Source organism: Mesoplodon densirostris, chromosome 20 (genome assembly GCF_025265405.1).
Source record: "Mesoplodon densirostris isolate mMesDen1 chromosome 20, mMesDen1 primary haplotype, whole genome shotgun sequence".
Taxonomy (NCBI): Eukaryota; Metazoa; Chordata; class Mammalia; order Artiodactyla; family Ziphiidae; genus Mesoplodon; species Mesoplodon densirostris.
In genome coordinates this window covers 21003720-21017606 of record NC_082680.1, presented here as the reverse complement: position 1 = coordinate 21017606, position 13887 = coordinate 21003720, and positions in this window count along the sequence as shown.

Here is a 13887-nt window from a genome sequence, read left to right as displayed (position 1 = left end):
AATAGAAGTCATACTAGAAAGGGAATCCAGAGACCTGGTCTTGACCACATCTATGCCTCTATATCCGGGAGGAAATCCCCTGGCCTTGCTGAGCCTCGTTTGCCATCTGAAAAATGTTAGAACTAGAACTCTCTTTCAGGTGCCTTCTGCCTCTGGAGCTGAGTCCTAGGGGTTGGTTTGAACACAGTGAGAGGAGGCAGAGAGTCTCCCAGACACAGGAACACAGCAATGTGACACCTGATGAAAATATAACAGCAGAAGGTGAAGGCTGAGAAGAGGAATCAGAAGCACACTTGGTTGGTGCACGCCCAGCCCTGTCCAGAGGAGGGAGAACCATCTCTGGGACATGAACATTTGCAGCCACTGGACAGGGATCCCCCCATACTCGCCCCTTATATAAATCTGTGAGAGGCTGGAGGAAAGCCTGGCGGGGGGAGGGGAGCTGGTTATATAACGGGCATTTGTGGGGAAATTTATATAAGATGCTAAAAATACAGTATATGATTGCTATAATGGTGTTCTAAGTGAAGAGCCCTCATGAGGACAAACCGAGTAGGTTAAATAGAGGTCACGGTAAGTAGATGTCTAAACCCAGTTGCCTGCAATGACTACTGTCTGACCAAGTATACTACCCAGTATTAAAGTATTCTGTTATCCCCTTGGGGAACACTGTAGAAGTGCTCAAGGGCACCATTCTTAATTCTTTTCTAATACTCTGAAGAACCTAGAAATACTATGTAACCCATATTCTATTTTATTGGTAGTCAAATTGATAAAATGAATGCATTTCCCAGTATCAAGCTGTTAAATAGAAATAGACATAGGAAAAAAATCCCATACATTATTTAATAAGTTCTAAGAATTAACTACTTATAAACTCTCCTGGATTGTCTATCCTCCTTCCTTGTCTCCCGACCCCTCACCTTAGCACTTACTGTCACCTGACATCCTATATGTAAATATATAAAGTGTCTCTGTCCTCTAAAGTGTAAGCTCCTTGAGAACTGGGATTTCTGCCCATCTTGTTCACTGAGGTGTCTCTAGCACTGAGAGCACTAGATAATCATTGTCGAATGAGTCACACACAAAGTAATGACATCAGCTAATATTCTTCATTCTCATCAGTGATAAAAAGACATTTACCATTAACACACTAGGACAATTTATATTCTTCATTTCTCCTTTCTCTCATATGTCCCATCGGGCCTGCCAGAGAATCCTTTTAGTTCTGCTTTCAGGATATATACAGACTCTGACCCCTTCTCACTGTTCCCTCTGCTCCCCAAACCCCTGCCAGCCCCACCATCACCTTGGCTCAAGCTATCAGCATCTCTCCTAAAATAACACAATGGGTCTTGGTATTCTTTACGTAAGAGAAAAAGTTTTGCAAGTGGAAACAGATATAGAGAAAAATTATAATCAGCAAATATATATATGTGCCCATGTATAAATAAATCAAGAAAACAAAGAAATAAACAGCCTGACATAGCAAATCAAGCTTTGATAATTTGAAAATTATAAAGCACTATTCGTTTGGATAAGATCTAACGTGATTATTACTATTATTATTTAGAAATGCTTACTAAACTCCTGGGAAAATCGGAAAGTCTTTGAACGTTTGAGAAGACCTGGTAGGATGCCTACATGGGTCAAAACAATCTTGGAGTCATCTTCAACTCGGCTCTTTCTCTCACACTTTACACCTGGTGGGCCAGAAAATCCTTTTGGCTCACCTTCAGAGTGTATCCAGACTCGGACTCCAACTCACCCCTCCCCTGCCACCACCCCGGTCCCAGCCACTCGCAGCATCTCTCACCTAGATTGCCACCACTGGCCTCTGCTTTTGTCATGACACCCTTTCATTCTGTTATCAGCACAGCAGCCAGAGTAATCTCCTTAAAACATAAACAGCATGCTCCTCGAAACACAGCATCTATTTCTCATTTTAGCTCAGAAGAAAATCCAAAGTCCCAACCGTGACCCAGAAGTCAGTACTTGGTCTATCCTACCCTCCAGCTCTTTTGCTCTCTCTTTTCTCACACTTCTCCAGACACAACGGCCTCGCAGGACCTTGGTCCTTTCTGTTCTCCTGGCCAGGGATGCTCTTCTGCTTGAGATCCTCCAGGCTGCCTTTCTCTCTTCCTTTAGACTTCTGGGCAAATGGCACCTGTGATGTCTTGCCTGGTCTCCCTATCTCTTTTTCCTGTTTTTTATCTTTAGCATTTATCCCTAATATACTGCATGTTTTCTTTTTCTTATTTATTGTCTCCCCCAAGAATATAAATTGTACAGGGAAAACTTTATATAATAAACTGCTTTATTCTCTGTTGGGTTTTCAGTGTCTAGAATACTTAATAGGTCCTCAATTAAAAAAACTATTGAATGAAAGAATACGGAAGGGACTCTGGTGCTCCATACAGACGGTACACAGAGGACACACACGTGTGCTTTGATGCTCAGCTTCTGCTTGTGATGGCTTTGGCCATTTGTGCCACAGCTACAGGGGAGAGTGAAGTCTATGGATTTAATGATGCGGAATGGACCTATGACATGATTTCCTAGCAAAGGACTGCACAAAATAATAATTACATTTGAGAAAGAGAAGTTGTAATATCACCTTACTTGAAAAGGAAAAACAACAAGTGAATTGACTCCTTGAAAGTTCATGTATGTGCTGGGAATCTGGCAAACTGGTAAATCCCCAGTCAACTCACCATGCCCATCAAATACAGAGGAGCCCCTGCTCCTATCCCCCACCCACATGGTTCTGTTCCATTTGTACATTCCCAGGATTGTACAGCTTGACTGGGCTGTCACCTGGTTTAGAGGATAAAGGCATGCAGTGTACCTCTGCTTGGCTCATTTTCAGCTCCTATGTGACATTTTTAGAATCTGAGTTACTAGATAAATCATAAGAATTCAAGTTTGCAATTCATAAAATAATGAGTGACTTGGATAAAGTGAGTATTTGTAGAATTTCATCTGAAAGACTGAAGTATGTTGGTTGTATGGGGAGGGTGTTGGAACTGGAGAAGGAAATCATGCATGTTAGGTAGAAAAACACCAGTGACTAGGTTAGGTCAGTGATCTGTGTCCCAAGACGGTCTAGGTCTACAAGGTCAGTGTCAAAAAAAGGAGAGATGATGGAAGAGTTCATAACTAGGAGGTGAACACGTATAGATCAGAGAGTGAAAACAAGGACATAATGGTAGAATAAGAAACCAGGTTAGTCGTTGAGAAAGTTAAGAGAAAAAAGCAGAGGAGGAAGATATGGAACACAGACTGATATGCATTATAGGTCATCTTTATTCAGCGTCCAGTGCATGCTGTAAGCCAGGCTGGTTTAGGGCCTTGCACCAGAGAGAAGGATCTCTTTTCCATTTCTTTTCCAACTATGACATAGCTGGATGAAGGGACAGTCTTTCAAACTTAAGTGAAACAAATAAACAACACGAAGAACTCTTTCATCCAGCATGGAACACTAGTTATCATAAAAATAAACAAAATGGGCTTCCCTGGTGGCGCAGTGGTTGAGAGTCTGCCTGCCGATGCAGGGGACGCGGGTTCGTGCCCCGGTCTGGGAAGATTCCACATGCCGCGGAGTGGCTGGGCCCATGAGCCATGGCCGCTGAGCCTGCGCGTCCGGAGCCTGTGCTCCGCAACGGGAGAGGCCACAACGGTGAGAGGCCCGCGTACCGCAAAAATAAAAACAAAACCAAAAAAACCAAAATGCATTATTAAAGGGTTTTGAACAAGTTTAAGAATTGGTACATTAAAATACTACTAAAGGAAGTCAGACTCTACCGAAATTTAATTTAGTCAAGGAAGACAATGCTTTCCTATGATCCATCCTTTGGTACTTCTGTCGATAAGAGAATACTGGGCTGAATGGTCCAGGGATCTAACCCAGTAGGATAGTTCTCATATTCTTATGTCTCTACTTAATCACATCAACTCCCATATGAAACCAAATCAAAAACACGTGATAAATTTGAATAAAATGCCTTGTAATCAGAAATGCCTTGACCAGAGCTCTAAGTAAAATGTGAAGTATAGGAATATGTTTCAGTATACAAGTGTCAGTTTTGATGACCCTTCCCACTGCTAGCTGATTAACTCATATGAGCCCCCAGAATTCTGGCCACTAATTTAACCTGATCCTGACTCTGGTTTATGTCTGTGAAAATTCAGGACCTGAAATCTCTGACTCATGTCTAAGGTGACAATACTTCTCATCTAGCATGGAGGGAACCAAAGCTTCCCACATGCACATTTATCACCAGGATAATTTTTCTACAACTGCCTTTGGCCTTAGAAGATTTATTAATACAGTTATCAAGATATCACTGTCCCCTATTACATCAACTCTGGTCTAAAAAAATTAAGGCCTGTCCCATAGGCAGGCTTCTCTAGATTTGGATCAAACCTTTCTGACCAGAAGGGGTATTTTGAGTAACAAAACAGCTCATTTTTGTTTCCCTTAAATTTGATGTGGCCAAGTTATCTGGCTCCAAATATAACTAAATAACTCAAATGCAGCCAGCAAGAGCTGAGTTTATGAAGCTTTCATCTATATCTGTTTACATAAACAACTTGCTTCAAGAATGTCTTGGAATTGTTTATATGATAAATCAAAGTTGTTTCGTGTTTATCTGGGGAAAAAAATAGAGCCACTTCAACACGTAAGAAAAGTTTGCAACGGCCGAGACGGTGTGAGTTAAAAGACACTGTTGTGTGCCGTAAGGCCAAAACCCCTTTTACCCAGAGGGTAAACCACCTGGATTCTGTACACCCATGGTCAAAGTTTCTCCAGTTCCATGTATGATGAGGGGTTGTGACATATAATTTCTGAAGTCCCTTCCAGCTCAGGGAGGCTGTCATTTCTGAACAAACAGACCCCTGCCTTTTAATACTTTTCCAGCATAAAACCAAGCAGTTTGGGCCCACATGTGAAATATTTCCACCCAGGGTGTCAGCGCGGTTGCAGGGTTTGGGGGCAGAGGGCAGTGTCCCTACCCGGAGGGGTGGGGACAAAAGGTAAAGGGTGGTGTGACGGCATCAGATCACAATGGCAGCAGAGGCTTAAAGGTGGCCCCATGGGGTGGTTTAGGTGGAGGATCAGACGAAGGCGAGCAGTTGAGCATCTCGGCTCAGGTCAAGGGATGCGAAGGTGAACGGGCCTGTCCGTGAGGCTGGGGGAGGCCCCACCCGAGTGCGCCACCGCATCTGGCTCGGTGCCCTCGGATGGGCGCAGTCTGCATCCAGACCCCAGGCTCGTCCCCAGCTGGCTGCAAAGGGCTGAAGGGAGGGTAATCTGCGCCCCTTTACCTTCTGAGCGCCCCCTACCCGGGGGCTCTGGAGCAGAAGTGGGGCCTGCGCAGACTGCAGCTCAGCCCCCTGCCAGCCAGGCCTGCGGAACACAGGAGGCCCGCGAGATGCGGAGCCACGCAGAGCTGCCTTGATAAATGATGGCCGGCCGTGAGCTGCGCATCCGCGCGTCTGCATTGCCTTCTGCTGCCTTCACGCTGCAAAGCAGCGTGCAGTAAGCGTGCTTACTACCTGCACAAGGGTGCGTGTGGTAATTCAAGTTCGCAGCAATCTTTCAGAGCGACTTCAACCAGACCAGCAGAAAGAGAAGTGATCCACGGACACTCCAAGTGCAAATGGTGACGGGGATCCACCAGCCCCAGCCTCTCATTACCAGACGCTATGCTCCTGGCCCAACCAGCTGCAAGGGGCGCGCCAGGTGTGGTGAGACACCCGGGAAAGAGGCCGGGGCCTACAAAGACCTTGGAGCTAACCAGGCAGCTTCCCTTGAAGTTTGTAAAGATAGCCATCCACAGTCAAGACACACAACAGCGCCGCCTGAAACTAGACACTGTCCACTCTTTTCACCTTCAGCTGTGTCCCCTTCAGTTGCAAGACATGGCTCTGCTCACTGGAAAAACCTTGTTTAGCCCCCAAGACCATCAGTGGAGGCTTACGGTTGAACCCAGGCCATCCCAGCTGAGGAACATAAGGGACTTACCTGTGTTTGAGGCCAAGCCCAGAGGCCACGGAGCTCCAGGGAGAAGGGTATCACCCCCAGGTCAGCATCAGGAGCCTTCCCATGGTGTTTGGGGCTACCTCCTCTGTTATGCTGAAGGCAAAGGAATCCAATATGCCTCCTGCACGTCCTGTGTTCATGGAAGCACACTCTCCCTCCCAGTCACAACACCCGCAGTGCCTGACAAAGGGGCAGCGGCGTTAATGATGTCAAATCCAAGGTGGCAGAGGTGAGCAGGTGGAGGCCACTCCTTTATTCTTATCCTTCTGATAATTACCTTTGCAAAGTACAGAGCATGCACTGACTTTCCAAGGCTTTATAATGTTGTCCAAAATATAGGTATTAATAATATAAACATAAATGAGTGTGCCATGAAATATGTAAGAAAAGAAAATCGTTTTCCAGCAATGGGTGGGAGAGAGGTTGTGAAGCAGTGGCTACAGAGTACATAAGAGAATTATGAAGCATTCTGTTGTTTCGAGAGGGGATCTAAATTGGGAAACAGATAAACTTATCTCCCTCCCCTCTTAATCAATGACTGGAAGCTAGGTGGTAGGAGTAGAACGGTATACATATTTCAGGAAAGGAAATAAAATGTCTCATTGCCTGAAGACACCAAATAATTGCTTCTTTCTCACAGTATTGCCTTTGTCCTAGCCTTGGGTAGTTTGTAGGGGAAAAAGTCTTTTCACCTGCCCTGGTTTTATACACCAAGAGAATGAGAGGTTCACATGTCTGGTGTTAGATTTAAAATTAAGTTAAATTTAATAATTAAGTTAATTTAATAATTAATTATTAAAATTAAATATTCTCTGTTGCCTTGATATGTGGTGAGACTGGGAGGGCCCTGAATGTCCTAATAGAAAGTTCCCCTCCCCAGTCTGCTCCCATGGATGAGGTCCCAGCCAAATAAGCCTCCAAATCAAGGAAACCAAAGGCAGATCCTACTTAACCTGGAGTAGTGAGTTTCAGTTCCCTGCCAGCTAGTAGAATTATTCAAACAAGCCAATCACATCCTCCAAAGGAACCAGATGTCACCTCACTCTCTTAATACTACAGGTTCACTTTGTTCCAGGGTGGCCCTGCATGGCATGCAGTGTCCTCTCCTGGGCTGTGATGCACTGCTGTGGATCTCACCTGTCCAGTGTCCCAGTAACCCTTGGGCAGAAATCCCTCCCTCTCCAGTGGGATGAACAGGAGTTGATTAAACTATGTTTTATCCACTGAAATAGGATCTTTGTTAAAATAAAATAAAAATCTGTATGTTTAAATAAAATAAGGCTGTGTGTGATTTTAGAAAGCACAGGAAAGCAAGTATTTTTTCACCAATAACAGGACAGCTAGAAAAAGTGATCTCCCTGGATATTTTCTTTTTATCATAGCCTGTCCTTGTGAGAGACTGGTAGTAAAAGTATAAGTGGTTGGCCAGCCATACAGTGTCGTGGACAGCACAGATTATCATAACAGCAGTGACTCTGGAAATTAGTGCTGGATAAAGGAGAGAGCCATTGTTTCCCAGGAAGCAAACTAGACAAATACAAGAAACAAGGCCTCCCACCAATTTATTTATGTGTGGGTTAGGACTGTGATTAACACCCATTGTTTACCTGATCAAATATAAGAGCTAAGCTCCCAGGGATCCTGCAGGACAGCAGACAAGAGGGCTCTAGGAGAAAGGTATGAGTGAGAAAGAAGGGGAAAGAGGGGAGGTATTATCATCAAGTTAGTTCTGACCCACGGTGCACATGCCAATCAGGGGCACAGGGACCCTCCATGCTTTCTAGCCAGGGATGATTTCCTCCCCTAGTGTCAGGGGCCAAGGCAGTGAAGGCCAGTGCAGGCTGCATAAAGAAAAATTAAAAAATTAAAAATAGAACTACCATATGATCCAGTAATTCCATTTCTGGGTATTTATCTAAAGAAAATGAAAACACTAACTCGAAAAGATACATGCACCCCAATGTTCACAGCAGCATTATTTACGATAGCCAAGATATGGAAGCAACCTAAGTGTCTGTCCACAGATGAATGGATAAAGATGATGTGGTATGTGTATACAATGGACTATTACTCGGCCACAAAAAAGAATGAAATTTTGCCATTTGCAACCAAGTGGATGGACCTGGACCTCAGCAAAATAAGTCAGACAGAGAAGGACACTTATATGTGGAATCTAAAAAATAAAACAAATGAATGAATATAACAAAACAGAAACAGACTCACAGATACAGAGAACAAATCAGTGGTTTGAGAAGGGAGAGGGATGGGGGAGGGGCAAGAGGTACAAACTATTAGGTATAAAAGAAGTAAGATACAAGGATGTAATGTACAGCACAGGGAATATAGCCAATATTTTATAATAACTTTAAACAGTATAATCTATAAAAATACCAAATCACCAAGTTGTATACCTGAAACTAATATAATATTGTAAATCAATATACCTCAATAAATAAAAAAGATGATGTTACACACTAATGTAATCCTGGCAAGTAGCAGAGAGGTGTGGTATGCTCCAAGGAAAAAGAACAGGTAAACTCAAAGGGTCAATATTGCCAGAACAAAGAGTTACAGGACTCATCACTGTTACAATGTGACCACTGCAATGTCCCAGAGCCCTCCCAAGCAGCATGCCCTGTCCCTTTCCCATCCCATATAAGGAAAGACATTTGCCGTGTTTTTCTCCCGCTCAGCACACTGAAAGTATACATACTCTGCCCAGTCAGCAGATGACTTACAGGTTCCCTGGCTATAAAAATAGACAAGCAACCCATGCTCATTGTCGACTTTCCCTGGCTACCAGGAAGTCGGCCCGCTGTTCTTTCAGTGACCCTTCTCTTTAATAAACTCTATCTCCCTTACTTTGTGCCTTGTGTCTGGAAATTCTTTTCCAACCCGTGCTCGGACCACGACAGGAGGCCTTTGACCTCCTGAAGGCAGCCCTGTGGTAGGGTACCTTCAGAGTGCTCCCCTAAGTGGACCACACAGCCTTGCTTGCACATCATCAAATGCAACTGGGTGGTCCATTATCATAGTAGCTGCCATTTGTTAGCTACTATGTGCCACACACTTGTGCATTATCTCCTTTCATTTGCTAAACAGTTTTTTGAGAGGCACTATTATCCACATTTTACCAATGAGAAAACTTATTAAGTAACTTATTCAAAGTTGCACAGCTAATAAGAGGTACAGCCTAGATTCAAACCTAGAGCCAAGGTTCGTAATAGCAACCAGGATGTGTCTGGACATTTCTGGGGAGAAGAGACTACAGAAGGGGGCTACTTCAGACAATCAACTCCAACTGTGATGCTAATAAAGAGAAGTCACGGCTTTCATACAAACACAGATAATTTTGTTTTAGAGGAAAAAAAAAAATCAACCAGGTGTCCCATTAGCATACACCATTAGCGTCTCGTTGGAACACAGATGGATCCCTGTAATAGGAAGTGACAATCCAGTTAAAGAAGATGAAATAAATGTATATCCATATTGTGTATTTTTTTTTTTTTTTTTTGCGGTATGCGGGCCTCTCACTGTTGTGGCCTCCCCCGTTGCGGAGCACAGGCTCCGGACGCGCAGGCTCCGGACGCGCAGGCTCAGCGGCCATGGCCCACGGGCCCAGCCGCTCCGCGGCATATGGGATCCTCCCAGACCGGGGCACGAACCCGTATCCCCTGCATCGGCAGGCGGACTCTCAACCACTTGCGCCACCAGGGAGGCCCCATATTGTGTATTTTGATGCTGCTCTCCAAAGAGCTTGCAACTTATTGTACAAATTTATTGAAGTAGGATTTTGTGTTGTATATAAAGCACAATCCAAAACATGCATACTCTGAAGGGCACTAATAGCCAGCGCTGCATTGGTTGTGTGTTTACTTCTCTTTTCCTTACATAACCGTGTTTACACAACATCAATATGCAGAGCAGTAGCCAAATGATGCTGTGCTAACTGATGGCAACAGACAAGTTCTGCCGAGCTCAGCACTTCAGGACAGCGCTGCCTTCTGAAGGTATCTTGTCATGAGAAATGCTCACCTTGAGAACACTCCTAGAGATGTATAGTAGGTTCATTTACATTTAGCGCTTCTTTTGGGTTGAGAGTAGCTTGTCTTTAATTTCCATTTATGGTTAGGTTTTGATTTAAGGAACTGTAAATCCTTCAAAGGCTAAAAAACTGACCTGGCTGAATACCTGGTCACCTTCCTAAAGGTCTCTTGTAAGGATTCTTTGTTAGGAAGTATTTCAGATATAATGATTTATAATGGCATTTACAGAGCTTAATGTCAGTTCTGAAGGATTCACTTGTAACTTATGTAGATTTGAGTTACATTCATGCTAATTGTATTAGTTCAGAAAAGTGTTTATATAGACATTAAATCACTGTGTTTTGGGAGACACTGTCTTCCATTAGACCTGCCTGTGGTTAGATCACATTACTTCAGTCTCCCTCCCCTCTTATTTTAATTAGTGATTATGTACACCCCATAAGTATATAATTATCTGTACATATCTGCTCCACAGCCTCTAATTTGCTTTGACTCTTTTTTTAAAATTACATTGAAAATCTTCTTTTTAGGATAGATATATGTCTTCCTCCTCCACAAGCCCCAAAACCCCTAGCAGAATACTCTGCACACACACACACACACACACACACACACACACACACCAGGATTTTGTCTGACAACAAGAGTTCTAAGTCAATTAGTGAGTTTTAAGTCTCGTAGCTTTGGAAGTACCTCATAGGAATCAAACCTAAATGATTCCTCCCAGATACAAGCCATCTCGGGTGGTTTCTTGTCTTCCAATTACTTTTTTATGTAATCAAATGGCCACACACTCCTCTGAGAGCCCATGTTAGAAGGAAATGCACCATCTACACGAACATTTATCTGTAAAAGATCTTCCTGTATCCAGAGGCTAAAGATACTTTAAATGTACATCCTATTTCTGTGTTATTTACCTCCTTTCTTATTCACTTTTTTTCAGCCTTTTCACTTAGATCTATCGGTAATATTCAATACTTCATTTTCCCAAGCCCATGTCTTCAAGTATTTCTAGAGCTCTTTTGTGTCCATCACTTACCTTATTTATAAAAATCAAATATTTTAAAGTCTGAACTTCTCTAATGGTTAAATTGGGAGACAGATTATTTTCCATGGCAAAGGATTCTTCACTTTACAAACGGGACCAAGGACCTCTCATCTCTTCTTTGTATAAACATTACTGAGCACATGTGCAAGATGAAAAGAGTTCCGTGGATGGATGGTGGTGATGATAATACAATAATGTGAATGTACTTAATGCCACTCGACTGTACACTGAAAAGTGGTGAAGATGGTAAAGGTTATGTTAGGTGTATTTTACCACAATTGAAAAACGTATATTATTGAGCATCTACTGTGGGCCTGCACTGTGCTCAGTGCTGTGGCCATGGCACTAAGTGAGACAGATACTGTCACTGCCCACACATCCTGGTCTAGTGGGACAGTATAGTCTACTGACCAGGTAATGCTTTCCATGTGGCACGGTGCTGTGTAAGATATGTCACCGTAACTGAAAATCTGGCAGTGGGCACCTAATTTACCTACAGGAGCTCACAGAAAGCCTGACGCCGAGAGGTGATGTTAACATGAGATGGCTTTGGCCATTTCAAGTCGGCAGAGAAGGGCTTCAGTGTTGAGGGATCAGCCTGGGCAAAGGGTTATGAGGTCAGAAATAATTCAGTGTGTTTGAGCAACGGAAGGAAGGCCTGGTGTGGCTGAAAAAAATTCTTGGGAGCAGAGGAAAGTGTGGAATGACAAGAAGTTGGAGAGGAGCCAGCATCCTGATTATCAGATAAGAGAGATTTGGATTTTACTTCAGGTAAAAGGAAAGCCACCGAGAGGTTTTAAGCAGGGGATTGACCTGGTGTTATTTACATTTTAAACAGACCACTCTGACTGCAGTATAGAGGCTGGGTTGAAGGCGAAAGAGTAGAAGCAGAGAGAGAATACATAAGAAACTCTTTGAGCACTTCCCACGACTGCATCTAAAAATGTAATTAAACCTAAAAATACAACAGAAATTATATTTTTAAGGGGTACCTTTTAGGTGGACTAAATGCAAAATACATCTATTAGTATTGGTTTCTTTTGTTATAGGAATCTAAATTTTTTCTTTGACTTTTTTCTAGGCCAGTACACCTTAATTTGTTTTTCCTTGTATTTTTCCTGAATATATAGTGAATGATTTTTGACCAATGAGATAATTTACAATAAAGCTATTTGTAATCTGTCCAACATTATTCATAAGTAATGTATTACTATTGCTGTTATTTAAATATCAGATGATAGAGATAATCTAAACAACATTTCACTGGCTGAAAAGATATTCCTAAATTATTGATTGCTGTCTTACCCTCAGAGGTTGATATTGTCTTTCGAGGGGCATCCTATTTGATCCATCTTATTTGAACCATCTAGTTCTTCCCTGGCTGATGGACCCTGGAGTCCAAAGAGGAGGGTCCTGGGGAAGGAGCACATCTCTGGAGTGGGCCACATACTTCAAGAGATGTCTTGTTTCAACACTAAAAAATTAGAACTCTTGAATCACCAAAAACCAAGGATTGGCAGGAAACACACACGGAATGAGGGCAGAGTTCCCATTACCAACAGTGAAGATAAAGTCACATTGATAAAATGTACCAAGGCATTCCTGACCACATCGCATCCTCAGTCTTCACTTCATGAAGCAGAAGCCCTCTAAAGTACCTGGCACGTAGTAAGTGTTCAGTAAATGGAGGCCATTATTTTCTTATTACTCCAAGAGTTTTATATATATGTGTGTGTATATATATTTATGTATTTTTGATACTTAAAGAAGATACTTCATAACTGTGCCTACTGCATTACTCAAAACCTTCATGGGCTGCTCAAACTAGAAAATGGGACTTTGTGTCCCTACCCTCAGGGTGGTGATTTGAGAGGTCATCTAAGCACCATCCTCCTACCTGCAGAATTCCCACCCACTTTTCCATGGCTTGCCGTCCTCATCCTCTGCTCTGTCACTCTATGTCTATCCGGACCCAGCAACTATATCCAGAAAATATATCCAGAAATAATTGAGAAGCAAGGGTGTAGAAGGAGGAAAGTGTATATTGGTTCAAGGATATTAACTGCTGAAGCAAATAAACCTTAACATTTCAGTTAACGTAATGGAAGTTTTTTCTTTCCTCACACAATAGTCTAAATTGAGTCGGAAGATAGTGATGAGGGGGTGGGGCCAGGTCTGCTCCACACAGTCATTCAGGGATCCAACTTCCTAGAGGCCCTGCCCTCTTACACATGTGGCTTCTTCGGGAGGGAGGGAGGGGGAAATGGTGGGTTGTTGTTCAACAGGTAAGAAGTTAGTCATACAAGAGGAATGAGTTCTAGAGATCTGTGGTGTAACATAGCGCCCCTTGTTAACAATATGCTATTGTGCACTTTGAAATATATTAAGGAGGTAGAACTCATGTTAAGTGTTCTTATGACAGTTTCTAATCCCAAACAATAGAAATTAGAAAGAAAAGACTATACATATATATATATATATACACACACATATATGATGTTTGTGTACGTAAGCACATATGTAATTTTTAATTGCCCTGAAAAACTCTTAGGTAAAAAATTTAAAATTTCAGTTACATTTTTATATTAAAATAGTGACAATACAGATACTCTTTATCAAATGTTACGTTGTTCCTATGGTGAACTGAACTTAGAGAACTCTAACTTCTTATACTTAAATACATTCATTATTAAACAATAAATGAAAACAGATGAAGAAAATACTCAAAGGAATTTAAGAGGTGATGC